Below are 19906 nucleotides of genomic sequence, written 5' to 3' on the forward strand. Positions count from 1 at the left end.
CTTGCACCAGAGGCGTTAAACTATGCGCCTCATTGTGCGTCGAAGAAAAGGCCTTATTCAACTTATATTCTTTCTCTACATCTTAACTAGTAATACAAACTCCTGTTCCCATGACTTCATACTTTTATGGCCTTATCCTTTTCATTATTAAAATTATATGGTCGAGAAAGAAAAGTAGATGTTATTTTAAAATTGCAAAATATTAAATGGTTTTTCATATGACGCAGATAAACTATGTAACTCCAATCGGGTTTTAATCCACGTCATATAACCAAATTATGTATTAGTCATCTTATCGAGCACTTGTAACTATAATATATAATTTAATCAGTAACAAGTACAGACATGTTTGATTTCATACGTTATGTTTTCCGGTTGCTAGCCGGGATATTGACAATCTCGAATATGCAAGAGCGAGAGATATAAAGGCATATAACAAAATTTTGGTTTTCGATGTTTGCGGTAGGCCCTCAGGTTTTAGGTGTGCGTGGATTCTTATATTTCTGTTTCAATATTGGAACATCGAACATTGGCACACTAACGCAGTGCTGGCTTAGTTCAGGGTTACGATTTTTGAATTTCGATCGCTCGGTTTTGTGTTTTCCCTGTAATTCTATCTCCACTGTATTCTCCACCCCTCTACCACTAGATTCCCAATGTCTTTCGCTCGTATTTCAAAAAATAGAATATCGCCGTTTTCCACAGATTTTCTAGTGACTAAATCTCGCGCTCGAAATTAAAAAATTGGCCCAAGATAGTACATTTTTCACTTTACCTTAAGTAGGTATTAGGTCCAAAGAATTTGATTTCTAAAAATCGGCCAAAAATATTTTTAGCATGATTTATATGCTTCTATAAGGTTATGCTTCTTTCCCATGGACATCATAAAATAAATGGATTTTGAAGTCTAACTTTCATGACGGCATAGGACTTGTTCCAACCGTCTAGTTATCAAAAGCTGTATGACTAAAGTTTCAATTAGTCCTGGTATCACCGAATAAATGAATATACTTAAATATGAATATCTTCCATGATGAACTAAAGAATCTAATGAAGATTACGGTGGCATATTGAAGAAGACAATGGAGACAGGTCAGAGAACATTTATTCCTATTACGAGGAAGAGATATGACGATTAGGTTTGATATTGCCAAATTATTTTGCTCCGAGTTACCCGAGGTTTGACACCGACCAAAGGAAGTGCATTAACAGTAAAACAGTAACTTTAATGTAACGTTAGTCATAAGACACACACTTTCACTGCTACGTGCCCAGCTGGCTAACTACTCACAACACCATTTTACCTTACATAGTATACCTTTGACCTCCGATTATGGAAAAGTATAACAAAAACAAAGACCAAGTTACACTAGAGCCCAGCAGGCAGACGAGCACATGACGTGTTAAGAATAGTTGAGGAACGGAAGAGGATGTGACGTCAATGGTCGTTGTCGTAGTCTCTGGGAATGCAAAAGCCTTTTTTTTGGTGTGAGTCATCTGATTCTGGCAAGGTCAGACATCAAGGACCTGGTGTGGCGGAACTTTTTGAATCGCATAATTGGCAGAAAAAGTTAGTCAAGTATTTTCAACGGTTCCTTATTCTGAATGGACTCAAACGGTGTTTGAATTCCGTAGTTTTCTAGATATCTAAACACAAAAGATCAAACCTTCAAAAGGGTCATGAAGCAGTTGTTTGTCAATTAAATTTTGGTAAAGGCAGCAGTTTTAGTATAAACATATTATTACTGAAACTGCTTTATGCCCGCAGTCATTAACTGGAAAAGTTCATATGTACATGCAAGTAATATAAGTTCAAATTACTATATCTGACATATTAAAAACCTTGTGGACAATAAAGTGTTCATACTTAATCCAAACAATGGAAGATAGAAGAAGAAATTATTCAACACATAAAGGTAATTTATTGAACAAAATAAAGGTTATAGACACTTTACTGACGATCGATCGTTAACCACACAAAGACTAATAGTAATGATAGATCTATCATCATCCCCGATGGATTCAGACCACACCTTGGCCAAATTTAAAAAACAATCAAATCTCAATCACGAAAACCAACGAAGCTGCTAATTTGTCAAAAAACACTAGTCGGTACAGCCTAATCAAACAGATCGTCAACGACCCGCCCTGACCATTATTTTGCAAAGAGAGCCGACTGTAACGCGCAGTCCACTCTCAATTTAAGACGTCACTTAATAACCGCACAAAGCAACATGACACTTATTATAAGCTTCACAAAGGTGTTGCTATATTTTCTGGGTGGCAAAAAAGTAAGTTGGTGATATTATAAATTGACAGTGATTTCGTTTTGGACAAATATTTCGGCATAGAGATTAGAGGGTGCGTGATGACGGATGGGACCACCGGCTGACTAACTCCTAACTGGGCTGGTTGACTAGGCCGATTAGGTTAATGACTTTGATTCCTGGGTTGGTAGCTTCGATGTTTATCGGCGTTGCGTGTCCTTTTACTGGTGTGTTTTATTATATTTACTCGTAGTTTTTTTGAGGTTAATAAGTTTATGCCACCCTTGATAGTGAGTGGAAATTTAGCCTAAAGAAAGGGCTTGCAATTGGGTACTTGACACATGTCGAATATTATAACAAAATTTAGTTAAATGGACAAAATATGAGCCGTCCATTATAAAAAAGTTGAAGTTAAAAAATTATATTGAGTTTATAAAAAAACACAAGGCTCCAAAGTCGCAAAAACAAAAATTATTTGTCTCAAAATGGCAATTTCCTTGATCTTCCATACATTTAGGACAGACTTATATAATGTGACGTCACATCACATTATCATTTTGTTAGAAGCGTTTCAATCGTCCAGTGCGAGCGTTAGACTTTAACTCTCATTTCTGACCTTTGTGTTGCTTAAATGCCATGAGTCCTATATAGACATTTGATCCCCAGGAAAATCAAGATCGATTGACACTATTTACAAAAAACTGTCAGTTAGCCAATTCAGAGGTGTCGCGAGGCAATACCGGCCCTTTTAAATTTTTTGATGATTCATTAAAATAAAAGGAGAAGCCTATATGCCAAGTTCATATTAGCTAGAGCAGGTACATGGCCATCAACATATTTTATAGTCCTCTTCAAGTTCCTCCAAGTTCCGACAATCCTCGCAAGTTCGGATAACTTACACCTATTGACTATGAGATTTTGTATTATATACGGAAACGCCGGGACAACACGAGGAAGAGAAGATACGAAAACGTAAAACAATGCCAGTAACCATCTACGATCAGGAAATCATAAAAACCGTTTATTAAATATATTAAATCGGTCTGTATCCAAACACCAACACGTGCTCCCGATGATGCTTCTCGGTACGGAGTGAAACATGTCGAACATAATAATATTTTGACTGGAAATACGTGAGTGACCCGTTTTAATATATTTAAAATCCGTCTATCCGCACTGACGATCGATGGACTAAAGACTACAACATACAGAAACATAAAGCACTTGACTGAATATCTATTCCTCCCGTGTTCTTGAAATTTTGTTCTCAATACATAGAGATTTTTACAACTATAAACTGCGGCTCTTAAATAAAAGGCTTTCCGAAACATTTTGGCTTCAAAAAACTTCCATAACTCGATCAACTTACAAATAAATGTCCGGGACGTGCTCAAATTCCTTAAATATTTATCTACAATATCCCGGCCATTCACAGAGCAAACTTCGATCATTCCCACCTTCAATAAAGCGTACCTCACGCACTTGTCCCGAACGGACTCTTTTTTCTTCAAAAAACCTTCATAAGCTACATACAATACAACCAATATCACCTTTAACACTTTTATCTTAAAGTACAATTTCATAAATGTAGCTGGAAACGTGTACAAACCTCTAATCATTTACAAATGCATCAACTACAGCATTTGTGTCTTTGACTTTAGAGTCGAAAATTAAAATACTGGCTGTTAAAAGATGGTTCTACCTGTCGTCTGCCCCCTGGGCAGTCATTTAACGCTTTGGCGGCAGAACTAAATACAACCAAAATAGAGATACATCCATTGCTGAGTCACTTAGCTAACTTCCAGGGAGTTTAATAAAGAACGAGTAATGTATTTCAAGTCTGAATCGTGTTACTATGGAATTTGGTGGGTGGAATGACATAGTTGTGTAAGATCGATAGCTCGATCGGCAAGCACGTACTTTCCGGTGCTTTGCTGCGAAACCAAGTTCACGGAATCGAATATTGGATGTAGATAATGTAGACAAGGGATTTGCTGTTTTGATGAAATAATATCTCGACAGGAGTAGAAGAACTTGAAATTTGACAAAGCTCAAAATCAAATTGGCAAAGCTTGATAAGGTGTAGTTCCTTTTGGTTGGAAGATGAAGCTGGCGGTCAAAATTTGGGAAATAGGAAGATTATGACGTATCTTAGGAAGATCTTGAAATTATCAGGAGTACAAGGGGAGTACAACTTTTACAAAAATATGTTCATTTTAATGTGTATAAGCGTCATTATTAACGACCGTAAATTATGAAGTTAATAGCAACAACTTTTCGTGTATTTTGTTATTTTTGCCTCAATTATTTTTACATTTAATTATAAAATCCACGTTTATTTATTTAAGTTTTAATACACAACATATAACAATGTACAAAGAGCAGACTTTATGTCAAATGTCATCCTCTACCAGTAGGGCTAAGATGGTCGGCTCTTTATCATTTGTCACCATGCCTGTCACGTTCTAATAAGAATGTAAGCGCGAAAGTGACGGGCATAGTGACAAGTGATAAAAATGGAACCATGCTGCCACCGCAGTCAACCATAGGTTCAAACACAAATATGTAAGTACTAATGCTACAATGAGAAAAGTTGATTAAATGATTGGTCTGTTTTGTTACGGGGGCGACAACATTGCTTGGTGTTTTTTTAGGAATTGCAGATCCAGGAATGAAAAGTGACTTATTGATAAAAAGATCGATCAAGAAACCCATAGCCTCCGTGCCGAGCTATGCCCGTAGAGTACTAACAGTGTTCCAAGTTTATGTTTGTATGGACATATGTGTAAGTAATATATATTCACCTACGAATGATTCAGTTTAAAAGTGATTGATAATAAGATTGATCAACGAAAATCCCATAGCTTCGATGCCAAATCCGTTGAATTTACCAGGGGGCCTAGCCAAGATGATAATCGTAAATCGTGAAACGCCAAACGAAAAGAAAAATAATTAAAATATATAGATAATATCGGTCACGTTTTCTATCAAGGAATTAAATATTTCGAATTTTGGATATATAAGAATTTGTGTCAAATGATTTCAGTTTAAAAGTTATCGATAAAAAGATCGATCAACGAAAATCCCATATCTTCCAACTCTTCCAAGCCATACCCGTGGAGTCAACCAATAGTCGAGCTTGTGTTTGTATGCACTGTTTGTGCGCGTGGGCAGACGCGTGACCTATTTAGCTTGGAACACAATTCATTCCGAGAAGAATTGTGTTCCAACTTAAAATTTTGGAAACCGGACTGCTTATATGAGTAGTCTTCTTAAGTCTGAGTATCAAAATTTGCTAGTTTAAATTTAACTATCAACTGTACAAAGGGAGAAAAATGTATTAAGTTTTGTATACAACAACGTCATTGTCATTATTACACATAACTGTGGTTTTGTGTCACTATTCGCTATAAAATAAAATACATAAAATCTGGCACTTAGCTACTTCAGCTGTTGACGGCTGTCCAATTATACAATAAAATATCTTAAAGGGTGTATAGACTTGGTAACAAAAAATGCCTACCATAAAATGACCCTGAAACTCTGAAGACTAGTTCCAATCCAAAGTAAAAATTCGATCTCTTAGTGACAATGTCATCAATCACGTTCTTTCTTTGTTAAAGTCGTTCTAAGCTAAGGTGGGCCAAGATTCAAACTGCCCTTACATTCAAGTAACTACATCTCAATAAAACTGTGGAGTACAACAAAACAATGCTTTAAATGTCGTAAAACTGGCCCAAGTCTAACAAACATGCATGGGGTTTTAGACTTTATTTATTTTTAGATAAAGGTAAAAGTCGTATGAATGGTAGTGAGTGTAGATAGGTTGTTTAGTGGTGTTTGGGATAGTGGACCCCCGAGTAGAACGGGTTGGTCCGTGTGGGAACGGTCGGCGTGAAATCGGTGCGTCTGCGCCGGCTGGCGTTTATATGGGACGAGACGATGGCGTGGCGATTTGGAATATTCGGATTGCGTTGGGCTAATATCGCAACTACTGCACCGCTTGGGCGTTCATTACATCTTTGAAACTAAGTACATGGTTATGCACTGTGCAGTTTTAGACGAATTTCTTACTATGAAAGCTTTTCTCGAAAGAAAACTACTTCGTAAGAAATAAAGTGTATAAAAATTCTCATTTTTAATCAACAGCATATGAAACCAGCTGTCGATTTTTGTGTTTATCACTGTCATACAATTTCAACTTAGCAAACAACAATTCCTATCGGCGTCAGATGCCGAGATGATGCTAAAGATCGAAAGACAGCGCTTTGAAAGCCTCAGAAACACAATAACAACAACTATAATTTCTAATTCTAAATCAAAACATCGTTGGCTGTAAATGATGCGTAAACTCTTTTATTTTGTCTATTGCGGGGACACTATTGAGACGTTATAACGTATTTTACGGATTTATTTCATATAAAACTCAGACGCCGCCTATATGTTTGTTTTATGGGAAACCATTAAGAACAATAGACACAACAGTTATAGTTATAAGAAACTAGATATGAATATCAAACGTACATTACCAGCTTTCTTTTCTGCATTGAATTCTGCATATCTTTTCACGGTCTACTTTGGTTTAATTGTCACGCAATGATATAATATAACTATAGATGTACTTATACATAAGAAGCACAAAAATACTTCCATATTTACGAATATCATTACCAACGAATGAATCTGTTTTTATTGATTAATTTTCGCATACCATTCTTCGTTATTGAGGTTAAGCTTGTCTCTTTTTTGCGGTGTGCTGTAATGAGATCCTATTAGCACGGGTACTTACATCTCTCGCTTACTAGCCGCGACTAAAGAGCAACTGTACAAATTGTACAATTTAAGCACTTCACTGTAACCTAGTCTGGAGTTATAATATCATTGTTTATACGTCTGCTAGATTGAAATCAATAAGTACGGCTTGCAAGTTTAGGGAAGATGTAACTGGACCAAAACGTCAACGTCCAGGTAAAGCGGCGCGGCGCGTGGATCGGCGATCCATGTCACGGCGGTCAACGGGTCACAAGTACAACTTTATCTAGCTCCCGACAGGGTTCCTTAGGAAAAACTTGGGCAGCTAGAACATGTTGATGTCAACTTTAGCTGGCAATGTGCAAGTTGCAGAACGTTCTCAAAATTCCCATGGTTTCTGTAAACTTTCATGAGATAATTCTCATGCAAGTTTCCACTTAGAAAGTTCCCGATCAGATAAGGGATTATTACTCTATCTTAAGTCCTGACGACTGTTTTATTTAACATTTACGTCACTTATTTCATTCTATTTCAAGTGTCATAGAAATCGAAACTAACTGTAACAAGGTTTGCCAATAAACGTGGAGAAAAAATACTTGTAAATTCACTTTGGCATATTGCTAACTTCAGCCAATCTTTCTCCGAGACCATGACGACACGACAATGCCGTCCTCGAAACGTCGGAGGTATTATAATTTTAGAGCGTAAGTATGCAGGGTTAAGTCCCGTTTCGCGTTTTCAATAAACGAAGTCAGTTGGTTACGCCTCCTCAACATCTTGCAACTTTGGATACTGGACCAAAATCCGAAATGTCAGCATCCAGGTAAGTTTATCGACGCATAGATCGGCGATCTGTGAATTACGACGACGAAATTCGGAGCTAGACAACTTTATCTAGCCGTCCGGGAATAGGGTTCCGTAGGCAAAATGTATAAAATAAAGCCATCAAAATAATTGTCTTAGTTTAGCTTTTTCTACGATATAGGAGGAAAATAAGCAGACGGATCACCTGATGGTAAGCGATTACCGTCGTCCATGGACACTCGCAACACCAGAAGGGTTGTAAGTAAACTCGATAGTTACTCATGAAATAAAACGATGTAAACTGTATTATCGCGAATAATGTAATGTGAATGTAAATGTGAATACATCTCGACGTTTCGAAGGGTTCAAAAAGTTAAAGCGTAGGTGGTCAATGGGAGATTGAGGAAAAATCTATCCTTCTATGTACCTCTTACTTTGCACATACCATTGGTGTAATATAATGAACATGATTATTCAATAAATAAATAATAAAATATAATTTCTTATGTCTGTCAACATTACAATGTGCAATACTAACCACAAACATAAATAATGAACAAAAACTGATTCACGTTGTAACTTCAACATTTGTAGGGTGACTACTTAAACACAAATCAAAATCCACACTAATATTATAAATGCGGAAGTGTGTCCATCTGTCCGTCTGTCTATCTGTTACCTCTTCACGCTTAAACTTCTGAACCGACTTAGTTGAGATTTAGTATAGAGATAGATTGAGTCCCGGGGAAGGACATAAAATAGTTTTTATCTCATCCCAAAGGGGGTGGAAAAGGTGGTGCAAATTTGTTTATTGATTAATAACTTAATTAATTTGATATTCTGATTTTTGAAAAGGTTGAGTTGTGGGGAATGATATTATAATAGTTTTTATCCCCGAAATAATCCTGTAATGGTATAAAAAGTATATATGCGTAAAGGGAATTAATATTTTCTTAAAAAGGACTATAAGACTTTTATCATTTAACTTTTCGTAAGAAATAAAAAATGTTTATGCCTTTTGACCATCCCTTTAGGGGGTGAAAGGGGGTGGAAGTTTGTATGTAGTAATAAAAAGCAGATTGCATAAAAATAAGCTACACAAATTACTAATTCCACGCAGACGTAGTCGCGGGTAAGGGCTAGTATTTAATAAAATAATTTTATTGGTTCCCGAAGTGGTAAGAATTTATGATTCTCGTTTGTAAGGAACCCATCTTACATCAAATTGTTCGATCTTCATTTGTTTTTTTCAACACCGGACCGGTCGATAAATGTGTGAAGTACGGAACTCTTGGGGTGCGAGTCCGACTCGCGCTTGGCCGGTTTTTTCAACAGATCTCGCTCGAACCAACGCCGGCCCAGTCGTTAATTAAAAGGCATCGCCTCCCGTTTTTTACACGTCTACTAATTGATTGGTTTTCACCCGATTTTGTTTTCTTATCGCTAATGTTTCCAAACTGAATTTTGTTTGTGGCTCTTTTTTCGATTTCGTTGATAGTTTGATTGGTTTGTCTCCATTGTTTTTGTTAGATAATGGAGCAGTTTTGAAAATTGGCATTGCGTTACTTGCAATCCACTAGAAAAACTATTGTGTCCTGAAGGACTTAACTGTACTGCGCGCAGCTTGACAACATCAAAATAAGTATTCAATACTTCCCTTTACCACGCTACTTTGCCGCGCAAGATGTTTGACATACAGAACTTTTTGTTTTAAGGAATCAAAACTTTTATTGACCAATCACAACTGTTTACTCTGAAGAATGGTTTGACATGATGCCAAGGGCCACTTTCTATCACCGCACCGCTCGCCGTCAGCAGGGTGTTCATCCTCCAACCCTGGATGGTCGCGTATAGTTAGGTTAATTTCCTCCCGCGGACGCTCCGGCTGTAGAATGAGCTCCCTGCCGAGGTTTTCCCGAGGGTCTGCAGTATGGGGTCCTTCAAAAATGGTGTGTACAGGTTTTTAAAGAGTCGTCAACGAGTATGTTCTTTTGGAGTTGCAGGCGTCCATAGGCGTACCATCAGGCGGGTCATATGCTTGATAGGGTTTACTTATACTAGAGAAGGAATAACTTTCAGCGATATTTATCAGATAAGAGTCAGTCACGGTACTGAGATTCTCGTCTATATACCTATATATTCCTTCGCTGGAACAAGCCGAATAAGTAGCTAAGTTAAATTTTAACAAGGAAAACTTTGCAATCAAGTCCATACAAGAAACAAAAAGCTGTGAGTAAATCAGGATTATTGAAGTAAATGATTAGGGTATCGCCGCCCGCGGCGGTAGGCGGCGTGCTGTTAAAATTCCACGCATGCTCACACTCTTAAGGAGATGTTTACATATTGTCTGGGCTCGGTTTTATATAGGTACCGTTTGGATCCAGAATACTTCAGCATTATTGCTGAATTATACTGTCAACTGTATTGTTGCCGCCAATATCAATAATGTTTCTGTTGAGCCTGATGGTTGATTGATAGATAATTCCTTTAGGCATTCAGTTTGCCGTTTGTAGTGTTTGTACGGGCGTTGCTCGGTTATAACTATTTATTGTAATATGGTGGTGTATAGGTGATAATCTTAACTACATTTTTTTACTAAAATAAACTTGTCTAAAACAATAAAAATTAAAAATATATGTATAAACTTGAACATATAAAAAAAAACAAAAGTTAGTCACTGGGCGAGATTCGAACCCGTAACACTCGTTTCTAGCCGTCCGCGTCTTAACCCGCTGGGCCAGACGGACAGTGGCTGGCAACACGAAATTAGCGACCATATTCTGCGTCGAAAGAAAAACGCATGAAAACTCGAAAACACGCGATTTCCCAAACATAAAACTGATCTAGATCGATTGTATACCCCCATAAACCCCCATATACCAAATTTCAGCGAAATCGTTAGAGCCGTTTTCGAGATCACAGAAATATCTTATACCTTTAAACGAGCAATTCTTGTATATATATATGTATATATCCGGGACCGGGGCCCTGTTCGTCCGGAGGTGCTATTATGTTTGTTGCTGTGGGGCTAGCATATGAAGGAGATATTCAAATGTTGTGATGAACTCAGCCTTAAGGCCGACCGGTGGGCGTGCCAAATGCCCGAGATTCGTTTGTAATATATTCCAACTTTGTTTTTTGTCTAAAACGATATCCGAGTAACATTCGGCTCTACACCACTAATAAGGTGCACTATACGGGCTTGGAAATTATTATTTGGGAAGTATTAATTGTATTTTTAAATTTAAAAATTTGATATACATTCTAAACTAAATGCTATTGCTTTAAGATATTTAATTTGTGAATTGAGAAGTGATTGTAAAACTTAATTTCTCGCCCGTTTCCACAACCCACAAATATAAAATTAAATATAAATACACAAATTGACTAAGTCCCACAGTAAGCTCAATAAGGCTTGTGTTGAGGGTACTTAGACAACGATATATATAATATATAAATATTTATAAATACTTAAATACATAGAAAACACCCATGACAAATATCCATGCTCATCACACGAATAAATGCGCTTACCAGGATTTGAACCCGGGACCATCAGCTTCGTAGGCAGGGTCACTACCCACTAGGCCAAACCGGTCGTGGGATTTGTGGTAGAAATATTCTTAAAAAATTATAACTACACCACATTTAAATTAAATCCATGTGGTTTCATGTGTCCATGAGATTTTACTTAGGAGCTACAGTTGGATGGGGTTCTACTAAAGAGAAGTATACAGATTTTTAAAGGGTCGACAACGCGCATGTGACACCCCTGTACTTGCAGGCGTCCTTAGGCTACGGTGACTGCGTACCATCAGGCGGGCCGTATGCTTGTTTGCCACCGACGTGGTATTTAAAAAATAGTGCGTAAGTATTTGTGTCAGATTACCAAACTTATTATTTTGGGTTACCTAAAGACTTCACGATGATTAAAATAAGTAGAAAAGGCTTGGTCGGCATTTAGTAATATTTTATCAGTTTAGGCAAATAATGATTGTTTTAGTGTTAGGTGGACCGTGGGAACAGCTAGGCCCTATCTTATCCAAGTCAACACTTGGAATGTTTCATGCTTCAGTCAATATAGACACTACATTCTAAGTAATCGTGCAATTGTTTTAGAGGATTATTCAGTTAGAGTTTTACAAACTTTTATAATCTTGTGACGAACCGCCACTGATATCTATCTTGTTGTTTAGGGTCGGCAACGCGCATGTAACTCCTCTGGAGTTGCAGGCGTACATAGGCTACGGAGACTGCTTACCATCAGGCGGGCCGTATGCTTGTTTGCCACCGACGTAGTATAAAAAATATATGTTGGTAATTGGCGTAGAAAATACTCTATATAAAAACAAATCATGTAGTAAAGTCAGCTAACTATAACGTTGATTATTAACGAGCCTTTTTGATTTGTACTCGTTACATATATTTTGGAGGTTAGATATACTTATGTAAATTTTTATTGGACACTCGACATAATTTGAAAAATATTTATACGTATTTTACTGGAACTTGAATGTGGACCATAGTTGTAAGTTGTGGACAACAGGTACCACAGGTTACGGTGATTTTTACTTAAAAAAAATTTAAGAAAAGAATAATTTCTGTTTGAGACTTGCATCGCTCAAGACCGGTCCACAGACTTAAGAATTGTATTTAGTGCTTAAAGTCACACAAACGAAGAGCCATGCAACTGAAATTAAGTTATTTCAAAACGACATTCTGCAATAACATGGACATGAACATTCAAGTAACATAGGTATACATACTAGTTTTCGTTGGTAGATATCAGTGGCGGTTCGTCACAAATATTCGTAGGGAACCCGGAGCTAATTTTGATTTCCTTTTCTCCATGAACCGATCGTGAAAGTACTCAACGGGCTAAAATTAGACAGGCCGGTGGAATCGAGTTCTTTGAACGGGCCGCCACTGGTAGATATTGTAATAAGTACAAAGAATTTAGAGCGAGTAGTTTTACATACAAAACTCCAAAATTAGTACCAGGATTGAATTTGTAAACAAGAGATGTAGGTATAAAAAATTAGACTGTGACCTCTTTAACTTGGCAGTATTCCTTACCTCCACCTTCCATATTAGCACGGTTCAACTTGCAATGTGCCAAAGAGAATTTTCAAATATTGCAAAGTTCTCATAATGGAGTGTGGATTTAAGAGAGAAATCTCTTATGATAGAACTGTTGCAAAAGTGTCCAGCTGTCAGCTATAAATAATAGTTCCAAAAGTCTCCAGTATAGCGCTAGAGTAGCTAAGAACCTAGGCGTTACTGACGGAGTGAAGTGCGCTGTCTATGATTTGATTTTTTTGTTCAAGTACTCTAGGTATTGTAGCGCCACCTATTTAAGGTTTTTTGATGACACTTTTTGGTACATGGACATTTCTTTCCTTACATCCACCTTCCATAGTTCTCATGAAATGTTCTCGACATAGAAAATCTCGAAATAGTCGACAACAGTTAAGAACATTAAAATAATAATCACTCATCTGAACGGGAACTTTGTAAGCCGGCAGCGGGGTGCAAGGGGGTGCACATGCACCCCCCTGGCAGGAAAGAAAAGATACAAAAAAAAAAAATTATATGTTTTTTTACGCGTCTGCACCAGCATTAGAGTTTGACCAATATAAGTCTGCAATGATTTTGATAGCATAACTCGGAACAGTCAGAACTATATAACACAAGAAAAATAAATGACTGCATCGATTCTTCTATTCCGTTTATTATGCACCTCCCTGAATGTAATCCTGGCGGCGCTCATGTTTGTAAGTGAGAATTGCATTGAGAATTTCCTCATAAAAGATTCCATAAATTACGGAATGAGAAAGTTCAACTTTAGCGAAAATTGAGAAGATCTATTCCACCTCGTCAGCAAATAATTTGGACAGCAAGCCTGTGGTGTTTTTTCCCGTCCTTTCATCCCTGTATGTGAGGAATGCGCGGGCGCGTGGATTATGCTCTCGCGAGCTTTGTGCCGCCGACCCAATATTTGCCACTTTTGTGCCATGATCTCTGATTGAGGGTTTGTGTGTTTGATGTTCCGACAGCTGGAAGGTTTCTGTAAACTTATTTATTTATATTTTTTTTATATTTTTTTTTTTATATTATAGGACATTATTACACAAATTGACTAAGTCCCTCAGTAAGCTCAATAAGGCTTGTGTTGAGGGTACTTAGACAACGATATATATAATATATGAATATTTATAAATACTTAAATACATAGAAAACACCCATGACTCAGGAACAAATATCCATGCTCATCACACGAATAAATGCCCTTACCAGGATTTGAACCCGGGACCATCAGCTTCGTCACTACCCACTAGGCCAAACCGGTCGTCTTTGATATTTAGGACAACAGCCGTATATAAAAGTTTTACATATCATATGACTGGTTACATAAAAGATGGCTAACAGTTATCCATTATTTGCATTTTACATAAATAACGTAATTAGATATCTATAAGTATTGTTAACAAACAGTCAAAAACTGGTAGTTTGTATGTGCAAGTCAGATAAAATAGTCATCGTTCGTTAATTTTATTACGAGTCTCATTTAGACGGTTGTACTTGCATGCGTTTTTGGTACATTGCGGTATTTGGTATTGACTGAATTCATAGGGATTTAATTATACTCATAAATACAAAAAAATTTAATAAATCTAACTAACTTAAATAATACTATTATGAAATGAAAACTAGAGTTAAACCGTAAAATAAAATTAAGTGTAGACAATAACAAAGGAAAAATAAGAACTTAATTACCTACAAAATTGCACTGAATTCATTGCACTCTGTAGATATTAATGTATTGAATACATTACATGTATTACTCTCTTCATATCCGTACCTAACAGAAATGGAATGTTTAAACATTTCCTTTCCGATCAGCATTTAAGTAGTCGATCAGTTGCCGATGACGTAATTCACACTTGATTTATTATAAAATAAAGAGCCTATAACAATGAATGATAAACAAGACAAACATTAATTTCAACATGTCGCCATTGAACCCCAAAAACGAGACGAAACCCAAACTAGCCCTACAATGCCCTATTATTCATAAATAACATCAAATAAAAAAACCTCACACACAATCGCAGGCGCATGTAGATAAACCATTATACAAACACAATGCTATCGCCGTCTCCTTCACTCAGCATAATTTCAATGGCATTTTTTATCCCCATTTCATTTGAATTACTTTATAATGTCGTTAAGGCTTTGTAAGTTTCGATTTCTAGAGGTTTTCGCGTCACGTTTTTTATTCGTTGATTTTGTCGCTAGAATCTCTTCTATTATGATGTTTGTGGAATCATGCCGGACTCCGCTGTAGACACGTTTTGGGCTCGAAATTAACATGATCATAAATAGAGTGACGATCCTTATGAATGCTCGAGATGACTACTAAACTGACACTTGAAGAGGAACTCTTGATGTCAATCATTCTAAATATGTCGTTGAATTGGTTATTTTATTCACTACAAAATCATAACTTTGTTGTCATTTGGATACAATTAGATAATTTAAATCGTCTGAAAAGGGTTATAAAAACATTGTAGGTCAGTTTATATTAAGTTTATATATATGTACTCTAGAAAGCCCAGTTTATCAGTAGAACAAGGGGCGAAATTCAAATTTTCTATGAGGGGATTGGGAGGACAATCTTTGACGCCTTTTCTACTGGCTGTTTGTTACATTATTTATTCATAACTTTTGAAAGCCAAACTAATTTTTGATAACAATCGTAATCAGCTAATAAACAATATCGTACTACGACAACATCATATACCACAATAAAGTAAATAACACAAACGAAATAACATAATCAAGCAATAATTAACCTTATAATCAGCGGTATAATAACGTTGCCGTAGGTCTGATTATATTGGCGTATAAATTATTGGAATATCATAATTTATTTTTCAACACATGATTAGACTGTCGTCATGGCGACAGGCAGCCTTCACCTTGGAGTAGGTAACTGACACGTCTGGTGAGGTAGGACCTTACTAAAACCTTTGACACATTCGACTTTCGATTTATGATATAATACATTGCTGCTCCTTAAAGTACTTGTGTTAGAAATGTACTGGTTGATATAGCAATGAATGTTGAAGTAAGCAATGTATGTTTCACGACGTAATTGGAATTGGTCTTGGTGGTGGGGGCGTAGGGTGGCTCAGGGTAGTGTTATGAGCCCGATACTCTACGTGACCTCTACAAGGGCGTCTTTTCGGTTATAATCCCGATTTACTCGACGGTGTAAGTGCCTAATTGAATAACCATTCAATTCAAATTGTTGTTAAGGGGAATTGGATGAAAAGTCATGATTGTATGTATAGGTATTTGTATGTAGTATATAATTAATATGATTAATTAACGTGACCTAGTTTTACTAAAAGTACTAAAGTTCTTGGTGAGAAAGAAAAAGCTTTTGGTGTTTTTGGTGTTTGGGGTATTGGTGTTTTGGTGTTGGTTGTTACGAGCCAATATTAAGGTATCTGGGGGCACGGTGGCGCCTCCGCCAAGTTGAGCCAAGCGAAGTGCGAGGGCATCACCTTCCTTTTCTCGAAGAGCTTCGCCGTTTTTCAAACCCTCATAACTTGGATTTGGATTATATGTATGGATTGTGATGTCAATAGTTGACTTATTAAACATAAAAAGTTTCAATTGCATAGTTAAATCACCCCTCATCCTTTGAATGAGGCAAACAAACAAAAAAAAAATCTATTATAAATAGAAGTGACATCCCACAAAAACATTTTCATGAAAAATGTTGCTTAGACGAGACCATAATGGCTTAGATGATTTTAAAAAGGTATCAGGGGTGTAAACAAGATGCCAATCGTTAACGCTCCGTAACGCAACTGTCTCCGTCGCACTTTTATGAAAGGGTAATAGAGAGATATAACTACGCTACGCTGCAGAGCATAAATTATTGGCATCTTGTCTACGCACCCAGATCTCATGTAGAGTCAAGCTTCTTACTCTACAAGCCTAACTTCACAAATTCTACATCTTAGTTCTTTTAGGAACGAACGTAACGGATCACACTTTTTGACAGGTGTTTTAATTATTACAAAACAAAGACTAGGCTTAAAGGATTCGCATCCAGGCCATAATTAAAAAAAAAAAAAACTTTTTGACAGTGCGAGCCATATTGGTCTCGTCTCGATATTCTCAATGTTACTGTAAATATTGTATTAACTTGTAAAAGAGCTACTGAGGACTACTTGCAGAATACATTTTAAAATTTTGAATTTTTGGCAACTTTTTACATGAAAATGTTTTTAATAGGATATTTTATTTATCAAGTACTTATCAACATTTCTGATAACTAATGAATATGACGTCTAATGATTAGTAACTATGGGAGGGTGCTTTTTCATTGAATATGCAGGACACTTAACATAATCGCCTCACCCACTAGACAGACACGACGCGGCGCGACGAGACTGCCATAAAAACCCTATAAATATTCGGTTCCGATTCATCAAAACTATGATCCATCGTTAATACTAGATTTATCGTTTATTGCTGTAGTATAATTTAGTCTACTTTTATTTCCTCCGGTAGTTTTTGCATTATAAAGATAAATAAAAAACTCAAGCAGGAAGGAAGGAAGGAGGGAAGTAAGGGATTGTATTCTGGAATGTACTTTTACACGACAGAGGTATTTGATATATAATATATAATTGAGCTAGGGGTTAAGGCTGTATTTCCACAAGAGTTGTGCGAGGATACGTAGCGAGGGATGTGTTTATTAAGAACCAATAGAATCACTTCATTTGTTTTCTTCACTCAGCGCGTAATGATTCTATTGGTTCGCACATCTCTGGTAGAAACGCAGCCTTACGCACCATTAAGACAAAATAGAGAGTATAGAGACCAATAACTAGAACTCCGAACTGAACTGAGTCCATACTTTTGGTGTTACTGTTATATTTATTTGCGTATTTATTTTTGCGGAGGGAGGGTGGGAACATTAATTGCATGTAAAAATACGCAAGTAAGTGTAACGTGTTAGCACTGATTGACTAGCACGTTAATATTTTGCGGATTAGCAAAGTACTTAACATTTTTGTTTTAGTTGACTCAATTAGGTCATCAGTTCTGTACATAATAACTTAATAACATAGGCCAAAAGTACTACGTCGCTACGCTCAACATTCCACTTATTCGCAGAATCTTTCACTTGCTCGGGTATCAATATTAGCACGAACACATCAACAACAACTCTGCCTCCTCGGAAAACAAATAACTATTAAGTTATCTTAATAGTTATTAAGTCGTATATCGTAATAGTTAGCTTATATTATTTTTGACGACCGGTCTGGCCTAGTGGGTAGTGACCCTGCCTATGAAGCTGATGGTCCCGGGTTCAAATCCTGGTAAGTGCATATATTTGTGTGATGAACACGGATAATTGTTTCTGAGTCATGGGTGTTTTCTATGTATTTAAGTATTTATAATTATATATTATATATATCGTTGTCTAGGTACCTACAACACAAGCCTTATTGAGCTTACTGTGGGACTTAGTCAATTTGTGTAATAATGTCCTATAATAATATTTATTTATTATATATTTTTTGAGATTTCTAGGTACTTGCAGTTACCATACCTATGTACTTATGTATCCCTGATAAGTCCCAAAAACCTACAAACCCACGAAGCTAAAATCAAGAATTGCCAAGACTGTTATGAAGTTCACAGTGAGTAGGTAAATCGCGGAGGTGGCCAGGCAAAAACGCAGACCACCCAGCGGCCGGGCCGGCCGCAATACCTACATGTGTATGGTGATACAGACAGACGGCTAAACACCTCAGTGTCACCTTATATGCCGGTATTCTTTATTAGATCATTGGCCACTCCAAACCGTCTAGATAGACAGATAAATAATTTATTGGCACAACAAGGTTTTAAATTGGAATTATTTTTACACACTTAAGCTATACCCTAGACTAGACATTATCCCCCATTAACGGGCCTTATTTAGTTAAATTATGTTTATCCCTTACTTACAAATACATAAGTCAAAATGACAGATAAAGAGAAACGATTCATAGCTAATTTAGGCCAGTAACGCGTTTATGAATAACGCCATTTATGTATAAAATTAAGCTCAAATTACATCAGCCTTTACGGCGTGGTTTCAGCGCTGGTTTTCAGCCTGAGGCGGTGACACAAGGCGACTGCTAAGTACATACTTATAATTATTACTATTTTATTTATTTATTTACAGCATTAAAGCTAACTGAGCTAACTTTGCACCAATTTGTATCTAACAAAGTGAGAAAGTGACATTATAAGTTCACGACACAATTTTAGTTCAAATATCAAATATCAAACATTTATTCAGCAAATAGGCCACAGGGGCACTTTTACATGTCCATTTTTACAAACAATAAATAAAAAAAAAAAACAATTACAAATATCGAATCTATGAAATAATAAATACTTTATTAGAGATGAGATGTATACTGTCTCTAAATGTCAAATTACACAAAAAAAAACTATGATAAAAAAATAAAACCATAAAATACTAAAATTCTTTAGAGATGTATAAGTCTCTAAGTGTCAGAGATAAAATATAAAAATATATATTAAATTATCCTTAGAGATGTAGAGGGTCGCCAAGGCTTGAATTCTTATATAAATAATTAAAAGACAAAAAAATTAAAACAGACAAGAACCGAATGAAGTGTCTCACGTTAATGTCACTCAAAAGTAAAGTTACATACTTTAAGTTGACAGTGCCACACTTTGTTATTACAAATGCAATGCAGAGTTATCTTGGACCGACTCTAGAGTGGTTTGGCTTGGCATGGTATCTTTTGTCTGTATTTTAAAGTATAATGTACTATGCCATACATATTCTATGTAAGAAATAACTGAGCATACCATACTATTTCCTATGGGTAGTCTTAGTTGAAAAAACATACAATACTAGTGAATTAAGTACGATTCCCACCGAACGGGCGGAGTCGCAGCGCATTTTACATTTGTAGGTATGGCCGGTCTGCTCCTCGCGGACGCGGTCAGCTCCGGTAAAAGGCACATTGGCT

The 19906-nt window shown here is 36.5% G+C and overlaps 1 protein-coding gene across 3 annotated transcripts in view; it reads right to left on the bottom strand.

Moving 5' to 3' along the window:
• LOC133527635 (protein prickle) overlaps positions 1 to 19906 on the bottom strand; it is a 681722-nt gene that overhangs the window by 24083 nt on the left and 637733 nt on the right. The gene's annotated exons all lie outside the window — the stretch shown is intronic.

This window comes from Cydia pomonella, chromosome 18 (assembly GCF_033807575.1).
Source record: "Cydia pomonella isolate Wapato2018A chromosome 18, ilCydPomo1, whole genome shotgun sequence".
In the NCBI taxonomy this organism is placed as follows: domain Eukaryota; kingdom Metazoa; phylum Arthropoda; class Insecta; order Lepidoptera; family Tortricidae; genus Cydia; species Cydia pomonella.